This window comes from Pinus tabuliformis, chromosome 8 (assembly GCF_031772625.1).
Source record: "Pinus tabuliformis cultivar Carrire ecotype Pingquan chromosome 8, CPIR1, whole genome shotgun sequence".
NCBI lineage: Eukaryota > Viridiplantae > Streptophyta > Pinopsida > Pinales > Pinaceae > Pinus > Pinus tabuliformis.
Genome location: NC_142294.1, coordinates 1,195,383,807 through 1,195,404,183, shown reverse-complemented (window position 1 = coordinate 1,195,404,183; position 20,377 = coordinate 1,195,383,807).

The window sequence follows — 20,377 nt, the reverse complement described above, 5'->3', positions numbered from 1 at the left end:
AATTTAGACTTCGATGGATATAAGGAGAATGGAGTGTCTACTTTAGGATATGTTATGAGTCTTGGATCAGTATTTTTCTCCTGTAGGTCACATAAACAATTAGTTCCAGCATAATCCATAATAGAGGTAGAATATGTGGCAGGTGTGGAAGAAACCGAGATTGTGTAGCTTGGGAATTTCTTTGAAGATTTAAAATAGAAACGGGTGAATTTTACTCCTCTTCTGATCGAAAATAATTCCAAAATTAAATTGGCCAAGAATCCCAAATTCTTTTATTAAACCAAACATATCAACACAAAGAGTCGTTTGATTCGACATCATGAAGAAGCCAGGACTATTCAACTATCACATTGTTCCACAAATGTGCAAATTATAGACATCTTCACCAAAGCACTAGGAAGAGAAATTTTTTAACGATTTAGAATGATTTTTTGACTCATGGACACCCCTTAATATTAAGGGGAGGAATGTTAGACACCTAATATTCAAGGATTCAGCGAAAATGTGGAAATATGTAAATAGAGAAATTCAAATAGCTATAATGAGAAGAGATATTGGAATTTGAATCCAAAAGGTTACTCCTCTTCATGTATATAATGATGTTCACGTTATGCAAATCATACACTTGGGAGTTACCTTCCTAGCCTGGTAGAAGAGATACATGGAAAGTGAAAATAGATGAAGGATTAATGGTAAGTCTATCCATTATTTGGTCACATTAGTAATAAGTAAATTGGTGGACGATAAAGGTGAAAAGTTAAGGGGTGAGGAAAAATTCAAGGGGCCTCTTAGGAAAATGGTGATATTGGATGTTATGAAAAAAACACAAGTCCATTAAATGAATAGGATGGGGATTTTTATAGCGAAAAATATTAATACTTGAATGGCATACATGAATCAAGGCCACGCAAAAAGGTTAAACGAGTTATGGCTAGAAAAAATGTTGAAAATGTTAAATACAAGGAAAATAAAGAGAAATAAATCCAACTTTTAGTAGAGAAGGAATTTTGTAACCAAGAGTATCTTCAACATGTGGATGGGAAAACCTTTGTGTACAGTAATAATAGTATGGAAAGTAGAAATTGAAATGGTGTTAGTGGATTTGTATTCAGTTCACTCATTTCAAACATTGTTGTCTTGAGATTTGTGACCACAACCCACCTCTTGATCTCAGGAAATTAAAGGAAGTGAAATTTGATGGAAAGGTTACCTGTAAGAATGATACGAGAAACAAAAGGTTCCCTAGAACATTTTCTATAACTACAAATATTATTTTGAATAAGGGCACATGAAAGGCATTGATGGTAACATCAACACATTCAAAACATGTGCACGTACTATGTCACCCTTATAAATGATGCATATAATTCTAATGGACTTAGATTTCACACCAAGCCAAACATACCTAGTTGAAGAAGATGGCACTTATTTCCTTCAACTTACACACAAATTTGTTTGCTAAATGAGATCAATGAGGGTCTTGAAATACTTAATTACCCAAAAATATCACAGCCGACAATGAGAGATATTTGAAATAATCATTTTTCAAGATGTGGCATTCTTAAAGAACATACACCTCAATAAACGTAGTGATTACGTTGTCTTAAAAGCATATATGAAGTTTACAACTACAAAGGAGTGAGAATAAAATAAATTACTTGAATTGAACAAACATAAATAGATTATTATATGTGGAATAAATTGCTATTATTAATTATGATATAGTGGTTTCCAATAGATTATTCAAGCATTATCCATGATCTAATGCAAAAACAAAGACTTCAATTCAAAGGCTACATGCCAAATCAAGATTTTTTGTATGAACAAACTTGGGTTTGTCATTGGTAGATATGCTAACACATGAGCATAATATATGATGATTTTGTCATTGATAGATATGCTAACACATGAGCATAAGATATGATGTTTTTGTTATTAACTTTGCCATTTGTACATATGAAATCACAAATCACCAATACTCCTTCTCTAAGTTCTTAAGGGACCTTGAAGACCCACACCTTGGTCTGTATAGTAATCTACTTTGTGATATGGAACTTTAATAACTCCACTTTCAAATGCATTACTTGACACCTTGATTTTCTCAAAATGTATTGTACAAGGATGATGATTGTTTCATGGAAGACTAAAAAATTGAGATGTTGATTTCAAACCTCTTCACCATTGTTGTTATAGATGGAAAATGTAGCAAGTCATAGTAAGAATCGTTATCTTTTTATGTTTTTATCACCCATAACTACACTTGGTGTCTTCGTAACTATCAAGGTTGGATTCTTCATTGTGGGACACATGCAAGAAGACATAGATGGAACCTATGAGAGGATGTCTTCCAACTTGAGAAACAAACATATATATTCTTTAATTTTGATGATGGGTACATATTGCAAAATTGAATAAAAATATGTGCTTTCACCAAGGATGATTAACCAAGTGCATAACATCACAAACTTCCTTGATAGATACAACATGAAAATAAAAAGTTGCACTAGAAAGGCATATCACTATGCGTTACTTCTAACTTCTTCTACTAAATGATGTTCTAGTATTAAGGTATAAGGAATCCATTAGAGATGTTGAATGGACCTAACCAATTGATTTGTGGGACATATATGATGAAATTTGACCTAAGTTTACCAACCAAAATCCATCTTTCTCGCATATAAAAGAGAATGAGATCCAATAAGTATAGGAAGGAATTACATCATACATAACAACATGGAAAAATACTATTGATAGCGAGGATTCTCCAATTTTTATTGATGAATGGGGAAATAAGGTAGAGAAGTGGGGAAACTTTCTTAATATTTTTGATGAAATTTGCAATTATCGTATAATAATGGATGGAATCAATTCACATTTTAAGGAATTGTAGAACAAGGCAAGGCAAAATCTTAACGCTTATTATAATGCATTCTGTGTAATCTCAAGTATTACAAAAGGATGATTTTGAAAATGTGATAGGTGAATTGGGATATGTTGGACCTAAGTGCAATAGGTCGAAAACATCTTTCAATGTTATAAATAATGTTGAGAAACAGAAATTACTACTTGTTAGATAATAATAAAAAAGGATGGAGGGGAGATGATTTGGATGGTAACGACCACCTTAGATGTCTTCTAAGATGATATAACGAGACTCTTAATTTGAAGGTTTATTTATATAATTCGCGTTGAGGGAAATGCATAACATGGATATTTAACATTAGGTACCAAATCCCATAACACAAAAAATGGATTTGTTTCGATTAACACCATAGCATAGACATTGAGGGAAAACAAAGAGGATTATAAGAAGATCAAGATATATAATTTTTGTGTAGGTGATGTAGTTCACCTACCTCATGATATTATAAGATTAGTTAGAAATAATTAGATACTGGAAATTTTGTCATTTGGTAGACTAATTAATAATTATAAATGAAAAACTTCGATGATTATTGTATGTCATATGTTATCTTTATATTATTTTTTGAGAAATTTTAAATTATTTAATAGAGACGTATAAATTTTGGTTCTTTTAATTGACATTGAAATTTTAATAATAAATTTTTAACTACAATGAAAACAAACAAATTGTAGCAAATCCACGAAATTTTGCAACTGCTAATATGAACTATCTGAAAACTAGTATTTTTTCACATAGACACATAATTTATTTACTTATTTTGTAGTGGAATAGGAACAGAAAAAAAATACACACATAACACAATTTTTCTAGGGAACCCAACTGGGAAAACCCTCTGCTTGCATGAGAATATTATTGAAGATGAATGAGCAATAGATCTCTTACAATACAATATAGTTTCACTAGAGAATGACATTTTTCTCTTTTCTTGTACTAAGTTGAAACACTCTCGCTTGATCCCTGATCCTGCCCCCTAAATCTATGCTCACTAGGAGCTCCTATTTCCTAGTGCATTAGAAACTCCCACTAAATAGGAATTTCCACCTATTTTTATGCACACTTCTCAAGAAATTATTCGTTCTTCAAGTTTCGCACAAGCCTCTCTTGCACGTTCTTCTCTTAACAATCTCACAAACAAACTAACCATACAATAATGAATACAATTGTGCCTTTGTTCCTCCTTTTAAAAAATTTGAATGGATAAATATGGCAAATTATATTTTTGGAAATTGATTTTGTGATTGATGAGTTAAGAGAGTTGAACTAACTCATGCAACTCATTTAATCTAAATTCTAGAACTTGAGACTCAGTCACTTGTCCTTTTACCAAATTAACTGGTACTAAAAAACAACAAACTCGCCCTTCTACTTTTTTGCATTAGTTAATTGCTTCATAACTTATCCTAACTTTTAGGAACTCATACCAATTCTTAGGAAGCTCGAGCATGCTAAGGAGAAACTCATAGTGGTCCCTATGATTAAGGCACAAATTAATGAACCCTTCTTTCCTATTATTTTCACCTCTCCCTCTTAGCGAGGAAGGGATTCTATATAACTCCCAACTTATCTCTGAAATGAACAATATTGTTTCCTGCTAATGCCTTGGTCAAGATATTTGTTGTTTACTCCTATGTTGGGATGTATGATAGCTTCACTATCCCTTTCTACACACAATCTCTGAGATGGTGATACCTGATATCGATATGCTTTGAGCAATCATGAAACATTGGGCTCTTAGAGAGCTTGATGCAACTCTGATTATCACAGTGTATAAGGGAAGGCTCCATCCTCCATCTGAAAAGTCCCAACAACAACTTCCTCATCCAAATAGCCTCGCAAGTTACCATAATAGCAACCATTTACTCAGCCTCTGTTGATCTGAGAGTTATTTATCTTTGTTTCCTTTTGTACAAGGAAACAACTACTGACCCAATGTTGAAGGCGCCACCTAAAGTACTATTCCTATCTGTGGAGCACCCTACCCAATCTGCATATGTGAATTCCTTCAACCTCACTCCATCAACCCATATGTACCATAATCCATAATCTGTTGTGCCTCTAAGATATCTCAACACATGCTTCGCAGCAACCGAGTAAACTTTGGTCGGTTCCAACATGAACTGACTTAGATGGTTGACTGTAAAACAAATATCAGGTTGTGTTTTGACTAAGTACATCAACAACCCAATGAGTTGCATGTATATTGTAGCATCTACTCGCTCTGCTCTACTAACATCCACCTTCCTCCAGTTTGTGACTAGAGGTTGTGGTCATGGGCCTACAATAATACATATGAAATCTCCAAATAATCTATATAGCGTACTTACCCTGTCCCACGAAGATCTCACCATCAGCCTTCCAAACCTCCATTCCAAGTTAATAGTGCATATGTCGTATATCCTTCATCAAAAACTCCCTTGTAATGTCTTCCTTGAGATCTTGGATCAAGCTATTTTCTCCAGTTAATTTAAGGTCATCAACAAAGAGCACTAGAATGAGCAAAAACCCTGCAACCATCATGTAGTATAGGTTGGCATGCTCCTCACTCTTAGTGAAGACCAATTCTCAAAGGTAGTTGTCAATATGAGTGTACCTTTCTCTTGGAGCCTACTTGAGCCCATAAAGAGCTCTCTTCAGCCTACACACATGTGTGTCTTTGTTGAACTAATCAAACCCCTTTGGTTGTTCCATATACATATTATCCTCAACCATTCCATTAAGGAATGTTGTCTTCACATCCATATGGTGGATCTTCCACCCTGCAAGAATAGTCTCGATGGATGAATACCATGTTATTAGGGAAAAAGTATCATTATAATATATGCCCTCAATTTGTGAGAAGCCCTTGGACATAAACCTATCCCCTTACTTCTCCACATTCCCATCTGTGTCATGAATCATCTTGTACACCCATCTCGATCCAACTACTGATTTTCCCTAAGGTTGTGGCACAATCTCCTAAACATAATTATTTATGATGGAGGAATATTCCTCTACCATCGCATCCTACCAAACCTACTGAGAAGTTGCCTCCTTGAAAAAAGAAGGCTCAGTGTCCACCAACAATGTCATTAGTGCCATATAATTTGTGTACCTTTGTGGTTGTCCGCTCTACCTGAACTTGGTACTAAGAGCTTCAACCTGCTCCTGGGCCTCCTAAATCGGCGTCATGGCCCACTTGACCTTCTTCCTCCCTATGTTGAACGTCTCTGTATGAGTAGCTGGCTGATCTTGGCCTAATATCTCCTCCATATCCTGTTGTACATCCCTCTTGTAACATAGTGGAGGCTTGCTCTATGGTCCTAGCTTTGGATCCTGCTTCGGAGCAAGTAACTCTTCCTCATAAACTGAAATATGCTCATGCTCCAAGAAATGTATTAGAGCTCAATCCTCCTGGAATCTCACATCCCGCCTGAGAACTTTCTTCTAGAGTCCTGGAAGATACACCCTGTATGTCTAAGTTGTCTCTTTATATGTCATGAAAATATATTCTTCTTTTTTTCTATTGTGGGTTCCAGCTTCTTCCTGCTATCTTTAGACACATGGCAATAAAATTTTGTGCCAAAGATATGTTAGTGTGAAACATTAGGTTTCTTTCCAGTGAAAACCTCCTCTGGTGTCACTCATCCAGGAACCCCGTGTGGATTCTTGTTCTGCAGAAATACTACAGTGGTTCTTACATATTCCCACAAGAACATAGGTAATCCTTGATCATGCAACATGGCCTTCATCGCTCCAACAATACTACAATTTTTTCTCTCATCCACCCTATTTTGCTGAGGGTTATGAGGTGCTATCAACTCTCTCCTAATTCCTTCCATCACACACAACTCCTTGAAGGCGTTGGAAACATATTCTCCACCATTATCACTTCTCACTGCCTTGATCTTCTTTCCTATCTGATTTTCATCTAGGGTCTTAAACTCCAAGAAATTGGTTAATACCTCATCTTTCTTTTTCATAAAGAATATCTAGGTTTTACGAGAATAATCATCTATGAAAGTAATATAAAACTTGTGTATCATAAGTGATGGAGAAGAGAAGGGCCCGCACACATCTAAATGCACCAGCTGTAAAATCCATTTGGGTATGTTATCTTGACCCTAGAAATAAAACTAGCATACTTATCAAGCGGCACCCGTTGCACACTCGACTCTTGTCAAAATTGAATGTTGGTATTCCTATGGTTATCTACTGAAGAATTTTCAGCACCCCATGATGCAAGTACCCCATGCACCTATGCCAAATCTCTCCAACATCCCTACTCTAATCACATGATGCCTTGCTACTCAAGGATGTGTAAATCTCTACCTGCAACCTGTAAATATTCCTCATCCTCACACTTATTTGATTCATTATCCCAGAAGCTAGATGTTTGAAGTACACCTTACGTTTACTGAAGATGACATCATATCCCTTATCCTCAAGGATTGCTACTGAAACTAAGTTCTTCTTTTGTCCTACAACAAAGAGAACGTCTCTGAGATGGAGAGAGCTTTCAGACTCCCTCTCAAAGCTAACAATACCAACTCCCTTGCTTCTATACTTGTCATTATCTCCAAGTTCGATATGAACTTGCATATCCTTCTCCTCCAGCTAGCTGAAATGCTCCCTATTCCCAGTCATGTGGAAAGAGGAACATGAATCAATATACCACATGTTGATGCTTACTCAGTTTTCCATGCAAGCTATCAATGAGAAATATTTCTCAAACTGAAAAGCAAACCCATCTACCTTAACTAATGCAACCACATCCTCCTTATTCAACCCCTTCTTTCTTAGATTTAGACACTTAATAGCGTAGTTCCCAAATTCATGGTAATAGAACCACTTGATATTACTTAGATCCTTCTTCTTCTTGTCACTCCTCTAACTGGTCTTGCCCTTCCCTTTGCCTTTCTTTCCCTTAGCTTTACCTTCAAGAGAAAAATTCTCCTCTTCATTCTCAAACTTCGACCCCTTGCCATTATTGTTGGTAGAAACCTTGACAAGACGAAGCCTAAGCTACTACTGAGTGAAATCACTCCATAGACATTCCCAATATGGTAGCATGTCTCGTCTAGTTATTCCTTGAACAAAATCTTGTCATTCCTTGGCAAACCCGTTTATAATTGTTTGCACCAGCACAATATCTTATGGTTTCTCTCCTACAAGTGCAAGCTCATCCCAGACTCACTGAATCCTGGTGAGATACGAAGAAACGTACTCACCCTTTACATCTTCGTGGTCCTTAGTTTCTACTTGAGAATCATTTTGCGATTCTAAGATGGATTGTGGTATAGCTTCAAAACGAAATCCCACGTTTCCTTTGCCATATTATTATTTGCAACATGTGTAAAAATATGATATCGAACTCCAACGAGGATTATCCTCTTCCCCTTGGACATATCCTTCTTGTACTCATGGAAATGGATAGGACCTGTTGGTACAACTATAACAATTATCACGAACTCCTTCATACCAAGCTCATCTAATAGAAAGAGTATCGTAGCCTTCCAAACACCAAAATTAGAAACTCTGTCAAGTTTATCTTGATCTTTGTCACCCGCTGATGTGATCTCAGCAGTTGGGTAAACTGGAACGTGAACAGTCATCAAGAAGATGAACTGGTCCGTCTCATTTATGTATATAAACAATAGTTATCTAATGAAATAATCAATCAGTTTTCTTCTGCCCATTCTGGAGTTACCCTGGCCTGACATGGTATCAGAGCGCAGGTCCCAGATTCCTTGTAACTCCCTTATCTCTGTCCTGAGCGCTCCTCTATCCTGAGCGCTGCTCTGTCCTGAGCGTTGCTCTGTCCTGAGCGCTGCTCTGTCATGAGCGCTGCATCTGTCCTGAGTGTCATTAATTCTTTGCGCATCGGTTAAAAGTCATTGATTGTCCTGCGTTCCATTGATTCGCTGCCTCTCCACACCTGATGCACCGGCTCTGCAACAGATCATTGAGGACGTTGTGGAATTCTGTTGAGGAGATTTCATCGAGGACGTTGTGGAATTCCGTTGAGGAGATTTCATCGAGGACGTTGTGGAATTCCGCTCCACCTCCGACTGTCTCTGTCGTTGGCTCTACGACCTAGCCTTGTTGCGAACAGCATTGTAGAGAGAAAGCGGGGATGCCGAGGTATTTAATTCAATATGTTTTGTTATAGATTGCCTAAGCAGGCTTCCAAGTCTACTTGCAAAAGCCATTGTGCCCCTTTAACATGCAAAACCCAGAAATGCTAATCGGCCCTCAGCACGATTACTTCACTTAGAAATCACCGAACTGAGACCAGGACGAATCCCTGCTTAAACGCTCGCTGTCAGAATCTATTTCTCCCGTCTTGTATTGGGCATACACTTCCTCCACGAGCCCCTTTCCGGATTCGAAGCCGTCCTGCTGGTTTTCTACACCAGTGAAGTCAAGAGCAGAGGTAGTAAGCCTCTGCTTGTCTGCGCCACTCCGATCTATCCGAGCCCTCTCTCTACGGTTGAACCTCAGTAACACCCTCACCTACATGCAACAACAGCTTTGCATATGATGACCTGACCCTGTGTCGACATCGCCGAGGGTTATATACACAGAAACAGAGATCAAATGAATGGATACAACTAACGCGCGTATATTGAGTCGCCACACCTCAGGCTGGGGAGGTCCGCATAAAGATATTGTATGTGGCTCTATACTTGAAGCGGAAAGGATCCAGACGGTCTTTTTCCACGCATTCTTGGACACGAAGCTGCTGGGATAGTTAAAAGTGTTGAGTATTATGCAGTTGATTTTTAACTTCAGTGTATATTTATGATGGCGGTTTTGGTATAGCGTTGAGCAGTTGAGTCAAAGTATAAACGTTTGTTGAATTCATGATATTACGCAGTTTATATGATTCAAAGCGTTTGTATATCATTCAAAATATTGCGGTGTTTCCAGAATGTTTTATATACCAAAGCATTTGTAGTATTGCATGATATATTGATATATTGAAGTGATCCCTTGCGCATTTTTTCAAAACATAGTAGTATTGCAGTGATATGTACAATGAAATGCTGATGCTTTTAGCAAATATTAGAGGGATTTGAAGGCTGTAACATAAGGATTTTTTTTAGCAGAAGTAATTTTTTACAGAATGCATTCAATCATCTCTATGGTAGGAATAGTTCTCACTGGCAAGGAGAACTATTCTGAATGGTCTCGGATGGTAAAACACACCCTCATCTACAATGAGTTGTGGAAAGGAGTGTGTGTCGGAGAAGAAGACAAAGACCCTGTGCAGCCTACATCAGATAAAGAACTTGTCTTTTGGGAAAACAAGAACAGCAAAGCCTATGCATTGATCGCAGCATCTGTAAATGAAGAAGTAAGTCGTCATATTTCATCTTATTCCACTGCCTTTGAAGCTTTACAAAAGCTGAAAGAACTCTATGATTCACATTCTGCACTTGAAGTTGTTCAGCTCATGATTAAACTCTTCACTCTTGAACTGAAAAATAATGATCCTCTTGCTCTTGCATCTGAAGTAAAGTCTATAATGCATGATATTAAATCCACTAAGGTTGAGTTGGATATCCCTCTTATTGCCTTTCTCAAGGCACTCTATCCTACCTACTCCAATTATCTTGAGTCATTACAAGCAAATGGAAATCTTAAAGATATAACCTTTGACTCTCTTGTGAAAAATTTTGCTGAAAGAGAGAAAACCTTTGGAAAGAAGACAGTCCTTGAATCTTCTGAAGAGACTGTTTGCCTTGCTCATAAAGAAAAGCATCCTGCTCAAGATTCTACAAGAGGAAGAGGTGGACGAAGAGGAAGAGGAAGATACTTCAGAGGCAGGGGGGGCAGACATTCTCAAGGAGAAAAGGCAGATCTGCATTGCATTCGCTGCAAACGAAATGGATCACATGATGCTTCTACATGCAAGCTACCATGGGACAAAATTGAGCAGAGAAGAAATCAGCAGAAAGGTAAAACTGATGATACAGACAAAGGTAAAGCACCTGAATCCGCTCACTATATTGAGGCACAATGTAACATTGGAGTAAATGAAGATTTGTTTAATGCTTCACTTACTTCTTCGAAAAATGATTGGCTGCTTGATTTAGGAGCAACCTGTCATATGACTCATAGGAAAGATTTTTTTGAAGATTTCACTGACAATGTTGATGGAGCAGTATACTTTGCAGATCAGTCAAAAATCAAGCCATCAGGGCTTGGCACAATCAGGCTTAAACTGCCTGGTCTTCCAGACTTTCTTTTGGATCATGTTCTATATCTCCCACAGCTCAAAAGAAACTTGTTGTCCTTGGTCCACATCCGCCAGCAAGGTCACTCCATTCATATGTTTGATGGAAAGCTTGAGGTAAGAAAGGCATCTGACCACTCACTTGTCATGAGGGGAATAGAAGAAGAAAGACTTCTTAAACTGCGAGGAACCTCTGCTCATGCACAACATTTCTCATATATTTCTCATCATGAAGAAGGTACACTTCCATCAAGTTTATTATGGCATGCTAGATTTGTACATTTAAACTATGATAGTCTCCGCTTATTAAAGAAAAATGGTGTTGCTGGTTTGCCTACAATTCCTAGAAAACATAAGCAATGTGATGCTTGCATTCTAGGAAAGCATAGCAAACAGTCTTTTCATGATTCACATTCAAGAGCACATAGGAAGCTTGAACTCATTCATTCAGATTTATGTGGTCCAATGCCTGTTCCTTCTGCAAATGGAAATAAATATATCATGACATTTATTGATGATTACACCAGAATGTGTTGGGTTTATTTATTGAAGAACAAATCTGATGCTTTTCAAACATTCAAGAATTTTCATAAGTGGATTGAAAATTATGCACAATCTCATATTGGGTCTATTCGCACTGATAATGGAAAAGAATATACATCAAATGAATTTGAAAACTATCTTCGCCAACATGGGATCAAACATCAAACAACTGTACCTTATAATCCCCAACAGAATGGTGTAGCAGAAAGAATGAATAGAACAATCTTGAATATGGTACGATCCATGCTTTTCTTCAAAAATGTAAAGATAATATTTTGGGCTGATGTTGTTCTATGTGCTGCATATATAAAGAATAGATGTCCATCTAGTGCTATAAGAAACAAGACTCCTTATGAATTGTGGTATGGACATGTTCCTTCGGTAAAACACCTCAAGATTTTTGGTTCCACCTGTTATGCTTTAATACCAAAGGTACATAGAAACAAACTTGGTGCTAGAAGTCGTAAGTGTATCTTCCTGGGGTATTCAAACACCTCTAAAGCATACCGTCTCTATGATGAAGTAAATAAAAAGTTTGTTGTATCTAGAGATGTCATTTTTCTTGAATCATCCAAATCTGACAGTGTTGTTGAGCGGCAACTTGATCGCTTGGATAGATTCACAAAAACGAAATCATTTCAAGAGTTTGATAATCAGATTCCACATCTTGAAGGGAGGATTCCTATACTAGATCAACATGTGGAATCTTCTTCTGAAGAACAATCTCCCTTGCATGAAACTCCAACACCGGATGATCCTTTAAGTGATGTAATTGATAGAATTGGGAGACTCAATCTTGATTCAGTCCCAACTCAATCAACAGAGCAGCCTGGACCATCTCAGAAAGGTCCCCCAAAGTGGCTGACAAAGACACTTGAAAGTGTTCATCCTGATGAAATCAGAAAAACAGGAACCAGAAATACAAACCGACAAGATGGAGGTGATGTAGATAACTCTAATTCACCTGTTGATATGGATGTTACTTATGATTGTGAATTGAACTTGTCTACAGATTTTGAACCAACTTCCTTCAAAGAAGCTGCTTCTCATGATGAATGGAAAGAAGCGATGCAGAAGGAGTATGATGCCCTCATAAAGAATGGCACTTGGAAGCTGGTTGATCCTCCATTTGGAACCAAACCAATTGGCTGCAAGTGGGTCTACAAGAACAAATACAAAGCTGATGGCTCACTTGACAAGCACAAAGCTAGGCTTGTGGCAAAAGGTTTTGCACAGAAGGAAGGGGTCGATTATGAGGAAACTTTTGCCCCCACAGCAAAATGGGCCACCGTCCGGACACTCTTTGCAATAGCTGCTCAGAACGGTTGGAAAGTCCATCAAATGGATGTAAAAACTGCATTCTTGAATGGAGATCTAAAAGAGAATGTTTTTATGTCCCAGCCTGAAGGATTTGCTGTGAAAGGACATGAACATAAAGTATGCAAACTTGTGAAGTCCTTGTATGGCCTCAAACAAGCACCATGAGCCTGGTATGAAAAACTAACTGAGCATCTTCTGAAACTCAACTTCAATCATTTTGATCTTGATGATGCAACTTTATTTGTCAAGAAAGTTGGCAAAACAGTTGTATATCTTGTGGTATATGTAGATGATCTTTTAATGACAGGGAACAATGAAAGCTATATTGCATCCATAAAGAAAGAATTAGGAAAAAAGTTTTGAAATGACTGATTTGGGCTATGTTCATTACTATCTTGGCATTGAAGTAACCCAACATCCAAAATCCATATTTCTTTCTCAAAAGAAATACATTGGAGATTTGTTAAACAGATTTGGCATGACAGAGTGCAATCCTCTTTCTACTCCAATGGAAAAAAACTTGAAGCTCACATCTATTGAAGGAAAGGAATTTGAGGATGCAACAAAGTATAGACAGCTTGTAGGAAGTCTCATCTACCTCACTACTACCAGACCAGACATTTCATTTGTTGTTGGAATCCTCTCCAGGTTTATGCAAAAGCCTTGTGAGGGACATTGGTCTGCTGCAAAAAGAGTTCTAAGGTATTTGAAGGGAACTCAAGACCTTGGAATCAAGTATACACAGGTGGACGACTTCAGCTTGATTGGATACTCTGATTCAGACTTCGATGGAGACAAAGAAACTGAGGTATCTACTTCAGGATATGCTATGAGTGTTGGATCAGGAGCTGTCTCCTCGAGATCACGCAAACAATCAGTTCCAGCAGATTCCACAACAGAAGCAGAATACGTGGCAGCAGCTGAAGCAACGAAAGAAATTGTGTGGCTCAGGAAAATTCTTGAAGATTTGCAGGTAAAACAAGTACAATCAACTCCACTCATGATTGATAACACCTCTGCAATAAAGTTGGCCAAGAACCCAAAGTTCCATGATCGTACTAAGCACATCAATACTAAATATCATCTGATCCGACATCATGTTGAGGCCAAAACAATCCATATCCATCATTGTTCCACAAATGAGCAAATTGCAGACATCTTCACCAAAGCGCTTGGAAGAAAAAAGCTTGAAAGATTCAGAACGATGCTTGGACTCACCAACATCCCTTCAGATTAAGGGGGGCAATGTTCACACCTAATCCCCAGCGGTTGGGTAAACTGGAACGTGAACAGTCATCAAGAAGATGAACTGATCCGTGTCATTTATGTATATAAACAATAGTTATCTAATGAAATAATCAATCAGTTTTCTTCTGCCCATTCTGGAGTTACCCTGGCCTGACAAAATCTTCTTCTCCTACTTAGCTTTCTCCCAAATTTTAGGTCTGCGTGGTGGTCAATTTTGTTCACTACTTTGATACCATGTAGAAAATCTGCAAAATATTGCATCTGCTAATATGAACAATCTGAAATTTAGTTTATCTTCATATAGACACAACATTTATCTACTTATTTTGCAATAGAATATGAACATAAACAATACACATTCAAACAATTCAACAACACTATTTTTCTAGGGAACCCAACTGGGATAATCCTCTAGTTGCTTGAGAATATTATTGAAGAAGAATGTTCAATAGATCTCTTACAATACAACATAGTTTAAATAGATAACGACCTTGTTCTCTCTACTTCTACTAAGCTGAAACACTCTTGCTCGATCCTTGATCCTACCTCTTAAATCTATGCACACTAGGAGCTCCTATTTCCTAGAGCATTAACAATTCCTATTAAATAGGAATTTCCTCCTATTTCTATGATCACTTCCCAAGGAATTCTTCCTTATTCAAATCTCGCACAAGCTTCCCTTACATGTTCTTTCTCTTGACAAGCTCACACACAAACTGTGCATACAATAATGAATACAATTATGCCTTCACCCCTTTTAATCAATTCAAATGGCTAAATCTAGCAAATTATATTTTAGGAAATTGATTTTGTGATTCATGAGTTAACTGAGTTGAACCAACTCATGCAACTCACCTCATCTCAATTCTAGAACTTGAGACTCATTCACTTGTCCTTTTCCCAAATTAACTCGTACTAGAAGACAATAAACTCGACCTTCCACTCTTACACATTAGTTAATTGATTCATAACTCATCCTAACTTTTAGGAACTCATTCGAATTCTTAGGAAACTCGAGCATGCTAAGGAGAAACTCGTTGTGGTCCCTATCATTAAGTCACTAATCAAGGAACCTTTCTTCATTAGTATTTTCAACATAAATACAACGGGTTGTCGAAAACCAATATTATGTTAATTTTTCCTTCTTGGCTCCAAATTTTGTAGATGCCACTCTAACAAGCAAGGAGGTGGCCATCTTCTCATACTTATGTTTTATGTCGATGACAACATAATCAATAATAATGAGCCTAAACATATAAAACCATCTGAAATTTAACCTTGAGAAAAAAATTGACATAGTAACTAAGAAACCAAGAAATGCATTTCTCTTTCCTAACATGAGTATGCATGTGACCTTCATCATCACTTTCACATGGATGGTTGTAAGCCAACACCTTCTCCCTTCCAATCTAGAGTTAAATTTTATGCACCTGCACCTCACTAGAAGTGGACATCATTTTGTCCAAATAGTTACTTTGAAACCTTTTGTTTTTAACCTATATTCACCTCAACCTTTCCTTTGTTATTGATCTCATTGCCTAGTGCATGAAAAAACCTAACGGAATCCATTTGAAAGTAGAAAACGTGAAACTACATATATTTGTAGTGCAATTCCTTTTTTTTATAGAATAAAATTCATGGGGATATCCTTTGTTGGGTGGTTTCATACAATTTGGCTAGGCTAGCGACCCTGATGATAAGAAGTCTACCATAGGTGATGTTTATTTCAGACTTTTCACTTGGGCTTTTAAACACAAAAATCACATTTTTCTTTCTTCATAAAATGCAAAGTATCAAGAAAAAGTGCACTTAAATCATGAATCTCTTTCACTTAGATAGATTATTTTAGACTTTGGATTCTAGCAGTAGCATCCAACCAATCTATAGTGCAACAATAAAAGTGCCTTTTAGGTCACTAGGAAGAAGTGAGCTTAACATTAATGCAAAAAATACATTAAGTTATACATGCACTTCTTTTGGAAGATTATTTAGGATGGTACCCTTGAAGTGCTTTGTTGTTGTACATATGGTCAAGTTGATAACCTTTTCACTATACCCCTCATAAAAGGCAAGTTCTTAAATCTTTGGTTTGTGTTAGGATTTTAAGAAATTATCATTGAGGGAGGATATGCTCTAATGCCTCTTTCCTCCTTTTTTTCTTTTGTTGGATGTTTGTTAGTCATGGCTTCCACAGTAATATGAAGAGGAAATATCCAAAACAAAACATTATGCATACAACCACCCCGAGGAACTCCATTCACTTGGAAAAATTAAACGGGGCTTTTCCAACTTGTAAGGTCCCAATCCTCTTATTTAGGGTTTACCTAGCTTGCTTTCCAACGGGTAAGGTCATGCACAAGTAAATCCTTCAATCCTACCAAAGCTATTCTTGAGGGTAGATGTTGGGTTATTTGGACACTAGAAGCTAGGTTAAGTTCAACTTGGTCTAATGCGGTTTTAAATTTAATGTGTGCTTTTAATGTGCTTTATCAATTTGATGACCACAATCATGTCTTACACGAGAGATCTAATAGGGAAAGCATCCTCTTGACATTAACACGCTTAACACTTGATTGTCACGTGATATTTATTTAAAGAGCATGGAGGGTCATTTGTCTATGATCGATTATGAGATATCTTCATGTAAAATATTTATAGTATTACGATTTCTTAAGTGATGCATATTTTTTCCCTCTTTAAGGGTTTAACCACACAAATCTTAGTATCTCGATCTTTGGTGTGTGCATGAGCATCAATCTTAAGGTGTTCGACATGTATTAATATACCTTGTTTTCTAAACAAGTGCCATGGCTATAAACCAAGCTTCAAGAATAAATTATTAAGAATAAGGGTTTTAACATATTCTAAACAACCTCCCGAATGCGGGTGGCTCCAACGTGTAGCAGGCCAATGGCTCGTCACATGGGCATGTGTCAGCCCGGACGAGCCACGCAATACAGGGCCGGTGGTTATTTAAGACTTGCAGCGGTTGTCCCTCTGCGAGGAATTAATACCAGTCATTTCTGTCTTAACTGTTCTCCTGGGAAGTGGAAAAATGGCGCTACAAAGGCCTGGCACCTCTGTCACTTTCCAGCACTCTTGCATAAGGTATGAGCACTCGGCGGTAGCGTCGGATTATTCTCTGGTTCTGTGGAAGATTGCGCAGGGATATTCCTGCTCTCTGGCTAACTTGGTGATGCAGCGTGAGCGCTTGAGAATGATTAGCAGGCGCGGAAGCTCCAGGGGTCGTGCTTCGGCTCAGAGGCATGCAATTTCTCCCTCTTCCTCAATTGAAGTTACTTCAGACCACCGTCGCTCCCGGGGACGAGCAGCTGGCCGCGGTAGGGCAACGGAGCATGGAGAAATCATGGACTGCGGACACTCTGCGCATCCCATGGTCAGGTATCGAATTCCCTGCTCTCTGGAAAATTCCACATTCATCGTTTCGGTTTCTGTTGAGCACTGTGGCAATCCAAGAGGTCAAGAGGAAGCACCGCAGGCAAACCCTCCTCGGGTTCCAGAGATTGTTCCCACAATCGATATGCAAATGCCTACTATTGATCTGTTACGCCCCATCAAGGAAAGCTCTTCCCCAGACTCTCAGGCAGGCCCCAGCGAACCAGCGCAGAGGATCCATCTCTCCGACCCGGACATCCCCAAGCACTTCAGGGGCAAGGAGGAGGACGAACCGCATACCACCGACGATGAATAACTCGACCTGTTGTTCGCTCTTAGTCGCTGGGACGGGAAAGTTTTCTCTGTTTTCACTCATTGTCATCTTGTATGTGTTCGGACTCAGTCCAGATCTCAAAATCTAAGTGTCGGCTATCCATATGTTTTAGGTGTCGGTCTTATGCACTGTCCTGTGTCGTTATGCTAGTTTGTCATCGCTTCCAATTTTTGTACCTGTGTAATTTTGGACATGTTTAAACTTGGGCAAACTGTCAATCTCTCGACAGGAATCACAGGGCTACGGCCCTGTTGTAACACTGATGCTGTAATTTTTGACTTTTTTGTAATATAATAGAATAGTCTGATTCAAAAAAAAAAGAAAAAGAATAAAATAAAATAAAATTTGGAAATGTGGAAACCAGACCTTTAATTTAAGACATGTCTTGTAAACTCTTATGAAATTATAAAAAGTTATATGGCTTTATGAATACCTCTCTCTTACAACAACTTCTCCAAAACCTCATGATGGATTATTTAATTATAAAATGAAATACAATTTTGACTTTAATAATAATAACTTTTACAAACACAATCACTTATATAGAATGAAATAAGGAATATATAATGTAAAATGAAATCAAGAAATTTATAGTGTCATCTCTCGTAAGACATCACTATAAATACTTACGATGAATTATTTAATTTTAAAATTAAGTTTAATTTTTTTAATATTGGAAAAAATACCATTTACAAAATAAAAACAAAGAATTTTAAATATATATATAATTTTACATTAATAGTCATAATAGATTATTTAAATATAAAACAAAACATAATTTTAATTTATTTTTTTTAATATTCACGAAAAGTATTACTTATAAAATGAAAGTAAGAAATTTACAATATAAAATTAAATTAAAGAATTTACAATATTCTATATTGTACAAGAAAATTGTCAATCGATGACAAATTATTTAATTATAAATTAAAATATATTTTTAATTTTAAAACATTTTAAAAAATTATGCTTTGAATAAGTTCCATTTTTAGAATATATTTATAGTGTAGAATGAAAGTAAGGAATTTACAATGTTGCTTAAGAAACATAAAGATAACCAAAAAAAATACTATCATAGAAGAAAATAATTTATAATATTACTTTACATCCAATATAAACAACTATTTAAAAAAGAATAATAACATACAACACTTTGTTAATTAAGATTTTTTAAAATTATTAAACTTATAAATATGATTAAAAAAAAATGTTAATTAAGAATTTCAAAATATTAAAATTTTATTTTTAAATAAATTGTAAAATTATTAAAAATATAATTTGAATAAACATTTAAACGTTTATCAAGAATGGAAAATTAACATCATTTTATTTCTTAGAAGCATAAGGATATAGAAGGTTGACTTTATTAGTCCATGCCATGCAAGAAATATAGTGGTCGGTTAATTGTCATAGTAAGGCATTTTAGATATTTTTTCAAAAGTTTTATAATATTTCTATGTTAATTTTTTTCTTTTAATTCCCCCCCACCCCCCCTCTAATTTGATATTAAGTGACCTTTAAGTTATGATTGCATAAAAATGATGAAAAGAGAAGGTACCCATCTTTGGAAGGGTTGTGACTCAATCTTTCATCGAAGAGGAAACATACCTTAGTAGGGGAGCCAAGGAGCAACTGTCAGGCGAGGCACCCACTTGCCACCTCGATGGCCTTACTTCTCACTTTAAGACTAAGGAAGGGGCTTCCTAACCTAAGGAGAGTTTTCCAATTGGTCAAACTTAGCTGGATTGTGTAGTAAGAAGGGAGGCTCTTCTAGCTTGGCTTGATAGTGTGACTTCATCAAAGGCACTATTCAATCTAGAGTGAGTAAAGCAATCTTCAATTATTTGTGAACAATGTATATCAATTATGAACAAGTGCGACATGTATTTAATTGAGCCAAAAATGTTTATTTAAATTTATGCATGGAAATAAAATATTACTCGGTAGACCATTTACAACTGCTCAATTTGCATCAAAGGAGAGATAGAAATTGATGGCACAATGGATTGCAAAGGTGAATTCATGTGTCATTATTCATCATACGTATGACAACCTAATATGAATGATCTATTTTATGATAGTAAAAGTTAAAAAGGAGTGGCATTGTTACATGAGCATTAACTTAGATTAGAATGAGGAAATATCACTACTCAGATTTGCAAACAAGATCATGAGCCCAATCACATGTTTCAGACATACTACTCTTGTTTTAGGATGGTAGAACTTAAGGCATTCCAAATTTTGTAAGCAACGATTAATTTAAGGGGCATTCATCAACATCATAAATAACCAAATTTGACCACAGAACCATGACATGGGCAATGATGGAAATGCCACCATAGATTTGATATGACGCTTAATGCCAAAATATGCTTAGAAAACTACAACGCCT